This window comes from Grammomys surdaster, unplaced genomic scaffold (genome assembly GCF_004785775.1).
Source record: "Grammomys surdaster isolate TR1022 unplaced genomic scaffold, NIH_TR_1.0 235, whole genome shotgun sequence".
Lineage (NCBI taxonomy): Eukaryota > Metazoa > Chordata > Mammalia > Rodentia > Muridae > Grammomys > Grammomys surdaster.
The window spans coordinates 843,923-850,186 of NW_021604680.1; positions in this window are offsets into that span (position 1 = coordinate 843,923).

A 6,264-nucleotide genomic window follows, 5' to 3' on the forward strand; every position below is an offset into this window, starting at 1 on the left:
ACAGATTTGTCTGTACATTTAATAAAGGATAAAAACAATATGGGCAGTAGAACTTTCTTCATTCACAAATAAAAATGAAGTTCTACCATTTTCAAGAAAATGGATGCAACTGAAAACAATTATGTTAAATTAATTGTATCAGTCTGAGAAAAATAAATATTTCATGTTTTCTTTCATTTTTGGATTCTGGATTACATAAAATCATGAGTGCACATATGATCAAAGTACAAGTGAAACTATCTAAGGGAAAAAGAAATTACCTGGAGGATTAAGCATATGAAAGGGTAAGTCAAAGGGGTAGGAAATATACATTATATACTTGCATGGAAGTGGATATCTATAGACAGATTGATCAAAAATATATTTTGAAACCATGAAACTATTGAATTTTGAAGCATGTGGTGGTTTGAATATGGTTGGTCAAGAGAGTGGCACTATTAGGAGGTATGGCCTTGCTGGACTATGTGTGACCTTGGTGTAGGAAGTGTGTCAAAGTGTGGAGGTCTTTGAGAGGCTCCCTCTAGCTGCTTGAAGATAGTCTCCTCTGGCTTCCTTTGAATGAAAATGTAGAACTCTCAGCTCCTTCTGTGCCATGCTTGCCTGGACTCTGCCACGCTCCTATCTATAATAATGGACTACACCTATAAGCCAGCTCCAATTAAATCTTGTCATTTATAAGAGTTCCCTTGGTCCTGGTGTCTATTTACAGAAATAAAACCATAAAACAGAACATTTTGCATTTTATATCTTTGAGCTAGGATTACTTAATCTGTAGTCATATTACAAAGTCATGTTATAAATCCTAAAAATTAAAAAACCAAAAAGATGTCTTTTCATGTAAAATAAAGTGCTGAAGAATCTGTACACATAAGTGCATGTTACTGCCCTCTGTCTACTTGTCTTTAGACAGCATGATTGATATGGCTGCCTGCTGCTCAGAATTTAAAAAGAGAAAGCAAAGTAGAAAGTTGAGTATCTATCACATAAACATGCTCGAGTTTCAGACAATGGAACATTTTTGATTCAAAGAGTACACTTTCAGCAAGCAAAAATGCACATGCTAATTTGCCAATATGTTACATGAGCCTATCACAGGAGATTTTCTAGGAACACAAAGTACTTCTGGAGGATTAATAGTCTACTTTCCCAGCTTCAAACTGACCTCACACGTTTGGTCTGAGAAGGTCTTACATGAATATTAACAGCCTTTGTTCCCTGTTTATCTTCTAAGAGGGTGTTCTGACACAAATATCATGAGTAGGAGGAGCTGGTGGAAGAACATTTGCCCTGGAAAAGACTTGCTTTATTTGAATTAGCAGTAGCAACTTGAAGAGCTAAGTATGGATCTTGACTCCTCCACCATATGACTTGTTAAGGGCATTCATATTCATCTATTCCAAATGATGAACTGAGTCATAGATTGGGAAAAGCTTTCGGCTGGGGTCCAGGAATAACCTTATAAACCACACAAACACTGGTCTCAGCCAGACAGGGATAGTTTATTGAGTATATGCCTCTGGGCTAATCAACCAGGGCCACATTGCAGGTTTAGGAATGGAACCATGGCCATGAGTTAAGGTCCTAGGACTTTTTAAACTTGAGATCTACAAATATCTATACCATATGATTCCACCAATTGCTATTTAGGGATAGAGAGTTTTACTTAGGATCACGTCTATGTTGTACTCTTATCCCACCTCCCATTCAACTGTGGCAGGAAACTTGCCTTGTCTCATATTGAAGTCCTAACTTGTCTACCAGAATGGAACTTGTCTTATCTAACATTCAACCAGGTCATCAGTTACTCATGCACATGTGTCTTTCTGCCAAGTAGGATATCAATTTCCAGGGAGGTCTTGGGAACTTAAACTCTACTGTACTTCTACTCAAAATGGAAGTCTTATTTTAAGTAGTTTCATATATCTCTCATGTTGGGATCCATTTCAGGGACATCTTATAAAAGCAAATGCCATAAATCCTTATAAACAAGCCCAGGAAGTGCTACTGAGTGGTTACATTGGGTCCATATTTATTGTAGGTAACTAACTATACTAAGAAGTTCTACTGGCTTCTATTGTGATTGATTTCTAAGGGAACAGAACATAGCAGAATATGTAATGAACTGGGCATTAGAAAGTTTTTTGTAACCACAGAAACATATGGAAAAGTTTCCTTGTAATGGTAGGCTAGCCACATAACAGTTACTTAGGACTTAACATATTCTCTACACCTTAGCATTCCATCTAAGATTGAATATTTTACAATAGCCTTAATACCTGCATATATATATATGTATATGTATATATATATGTATATATATACATATATATATATATATATAGTGTGTGTGTGTGTTTGTGTGTGTGTATGTGTATATATATGTGTATGCACATGTATGTATATGTGTATGAATCCAAGCATTTGTGATTCAAATAGAGTAGTAGTTTATCAAATTATTTTGCTCAAGCTAGAAGTATTTATCTGCAAACTGAAAAAAATTCCCTATTCTATGACGTTATCATGACATGACATATGCATCTGTACAACACCACAGATTAACAATTGTGACTCAGGTCTTCTAGGGGTGTGTGTGTGTGTATGTGCATGTGAGTGTGTGTGTGTATATATGCTAAAAGTGAACTTTTAACCTTTAGCATCATTCCTCAGAAGCTATATACACCTTGTTTTTTAGGTCAGGGCTTTCACTAGTCTAGACAGACTGATCTTCTGACCATAGAAATCTACTTCTCTCTGACTACATAATACTTGGATTATAAGAGCATGCCACTCTACCTGGATTTTTTTTAAATACAGGAATGGAAGTCAGGTGCTCATGTTTATGTAGAAGGTACTTTATGGTCTCAGCCATCTCATCAGACTTCTAGTAAACCATTATAACCCATCCCCATCGGTGACAATATTTGACTCATTTTAGAACTCTTTACCCTCATGTTTTGCCATGCTAAAATGTACAAAACAGAGTGTGTTCAGTTCAGAGATATATAGCATTGTTCTACAGCCACCTCCTGGCTCTGAAATGTTTTCTCTTCTTTCCAAACTCAACATCTGTGCCTATCAAATAGGTAATAAATTGCCCTTCTCCTTTCCATACAGCTTCAAGCAATTGCCCTTGTACTCTCTGTCTCCCTGACTTTGACTACTCTATGCCACACAAGTAAAATGAGTCTGCTTAACAAAATATTTTCACAAACCATAAATTCTAGAAGACAGGCACATAGTATTAAATTCTCTAATCCAAATAGTAAGCAAAAAAGGCTGCTGTGCTTCCTTATGACGAGGTATACTTGTCCACTTTCTGTCAAAAGTATTTCCACTCTCCTCTCATGAAAGATAGATAGACCCTCAGATTGGCTTGAGCTCTCAAAGGTCCCTTTAGGCAGTCAGTGTTCCTGGGAAACCACAGGTGATTGAGATTTACTTTTCTGACTGGTCAGCACTGTCATAAGTGCTCATGTTTCATCCTCTAAGATGGATTCTGCATCCAAAGAGAGATCTGGCTCTATTAAAGCATGACTTTGAGATGTCAGAGAGCAGAGCCACAGCTGCTGCTCTAAAAGATTTGCAACCTCCTCACTGACACAGCGGAGCTGCCCTGTGGTAACAAGTACTTGATCAAGGTTTGGCCCAAGAACTATCTTCTTCATGAGACACCATGAAAACTCTCATAATACCTGGCTATCAAGGGACTAAAAGTTTATATTCCCCACAAACCTTTGCACTGAAGTGCTAACAAGGAAATTCTATTAGAAAATGAATTCTGCATGGAAATGGTGTTACATGCCTTTATTCCCAACACCAAGGTGACAGAGGCAAGCAGATCTCTGTAAGTTTAAGGCCAGCCTGGTCGATAGAGTGAGTTTCAGGACAGCTAGGGGTACACAATGAAACTCTGTCAAAAAACTTAAAAACAAAAAAAGGAAACAAAACAAAAAAGAAAATGGATATTAAAAGGTGATTAGAGGATAATCCATGAATAAAGTTAGCACCATTACAAAGGAGGACCTTCTTCTTTTACCATATAAGAGCAAGACATGAACATATCTTTAATTTTTTATTTTATTTCATCTTTAAAATGGGGTCTTATATAGTAGAGGCTGGCCTGAAACTTACCAAGGATGATTCTCAACTTCTGATCTCCTGTGTCTAACTCTTGAGGACTAGAACTAGAAGTATGCAATACCATGTCTACCTTTAAAATGTGATGAAGATCTAACCCAGAGCTTTGTGTACTGCATGCTAGAGAAAGGCACTTTCTTGGTGGTTTGATAAAAGTCTGTTTATCCTGGCATCCTCCTTTTGGACTGGTAGAATCCAGAACTGTAAAAGAAAATAAAAACAACAACAGCAACAACAAAACTTTTCTGATTGATAAACCAGTCAGGAAAAAAAAGGGCCAGTCAGTTTGTGAAAATTCATTACAATACTTTTGAACTTTAAAATTTGTAATTGAACAGTGTTGTCCTCCTACATTTCTGCTTTTGTTAAAGCAGTGGTTCTCAGCTTGTGGGCCCTGACCCTTTGAAAGGAGCATATAAAATATCCCTTGTCAGATATTTACATTATGAATCAACAGCAGTAAAATTATACTTAGAAAGTAGCAATGAAATAATTTTTGGTTGGGCTCACGACAACACGAGAAACTGTATTAAAGGATTCCAGCATGAGGAAGGTTGAGAACTACTGACTTGTGCTCTCTTGCTTGCCCAAATAGGCAAGCCCTGGAGCAGTGAGAGAAACAATGTGACTCACAGATTGGTTTCTTAATGTAGGGGTGTTCCCCCACATATTTGATTGGTTAATAAAGACTACAAGAAGCCAATCATTGGTAAAGAAATGGAGGTGGGATTTTCCAGGCAGGACAGGAAGAGATGCAGAGAGAATGAGGAGTTGGACAAGACAGCGGGTAGACAAGAAGATGCAAGATGTAGACTGGGAATTGTTAGATATGGTGGTGACTTTTGCCACCAGAATAGCTGATGAGTTTAGGATGATAGATTCCACGCACAGTGGTTGTATCATCTATTAATTTTAAAATTAAGATTGTCTGGTGTTTTCCATTAGGTGAGCTGTTTGGTGCAGCTGGCCACTGGGCAGTGGCTGAAAAGAGAGTGATCTAAGAGATCTGGAGAGGCAGAGACATTGTTTGTGGAAGAGGCTATGGAAACATTGGTAATTATGGTCTCGGGCCCATTGCAACAAGCTACTAACAGAGAGAGACCGCTGTTGCCTGCACCTAGCTGGATTCAGCATGGATTTATAAAATTACATGCTACACCTAACATTGTTTCCTATTCTTTATTCATATGTACAGTAATCTTCAGTAATCTTAAAACAAACAAATACAGATCAATGAGTAAAAGTGGATTCTGTCTAACACAATCTTTTACTAACTTATCTTTTAAGAGACCATGATTAAGCTACCCAAAGTACAGGAAAGAAACACATGTTTTTCTGAATGCATGAAGATTATTTTAAAATCCTTTGTGTGATGAGGAAATAAAACTCAATATGAAAAGACATGAATTTGTTTACAGTGTCTCGGCTACCTAGAAAATTTGAAATCTGGTGACATGCCTGCCAAACTTTGAGGTCAAGTTAATAGATACCTAAAGCTACTGTGAATATTTGTTTTAATATAATTTTTCTCATTATTTAGAAATATGTCATCTCTTTTAAGCAGGACATCTCAAAGAATTCCTAAAGATGATGTGTAAATTGCATTTCTTCACTATTATTAAGTTCAATTATGATAGCCAGAACCAGATTACAGACGATATTTCCAACATAACTCAGAAACAGTGGTTGAGCAGGGATGCATCCTGTTCTCTGTGGCACATATTACTTGCTTTCTACAAATTATAAAATAACAGTGGGGTGGAGAGGTGATTCAGTTGGGACATTTTTCCAATACAAGCATAAAAAAGCTAAGTTCTCTCCCAAGCACTAATGTAAAAAGAAAACAAAAAACAAAACAAAACAAACAAACAAAAAAACTATGCCGTGTTGCCTGCCTGTAATTGATTCTGGAGGCAGAGCTTACTGGGCAGTGAATCTAGTCAAATTTATGCTCTCTGTGTTCAGGTTTAGTGATAGAATGTGTCTCAAAAATATAATATGAAGAGTGAGACATTGGCCTCCACATGCATGGCATGTACACACACACACACACACACACACACACACACACACACACGGGGAGAGAGAGAGAGAGAGAGAGAGAGAGAGAGAGAGAGAGAGAGAGAG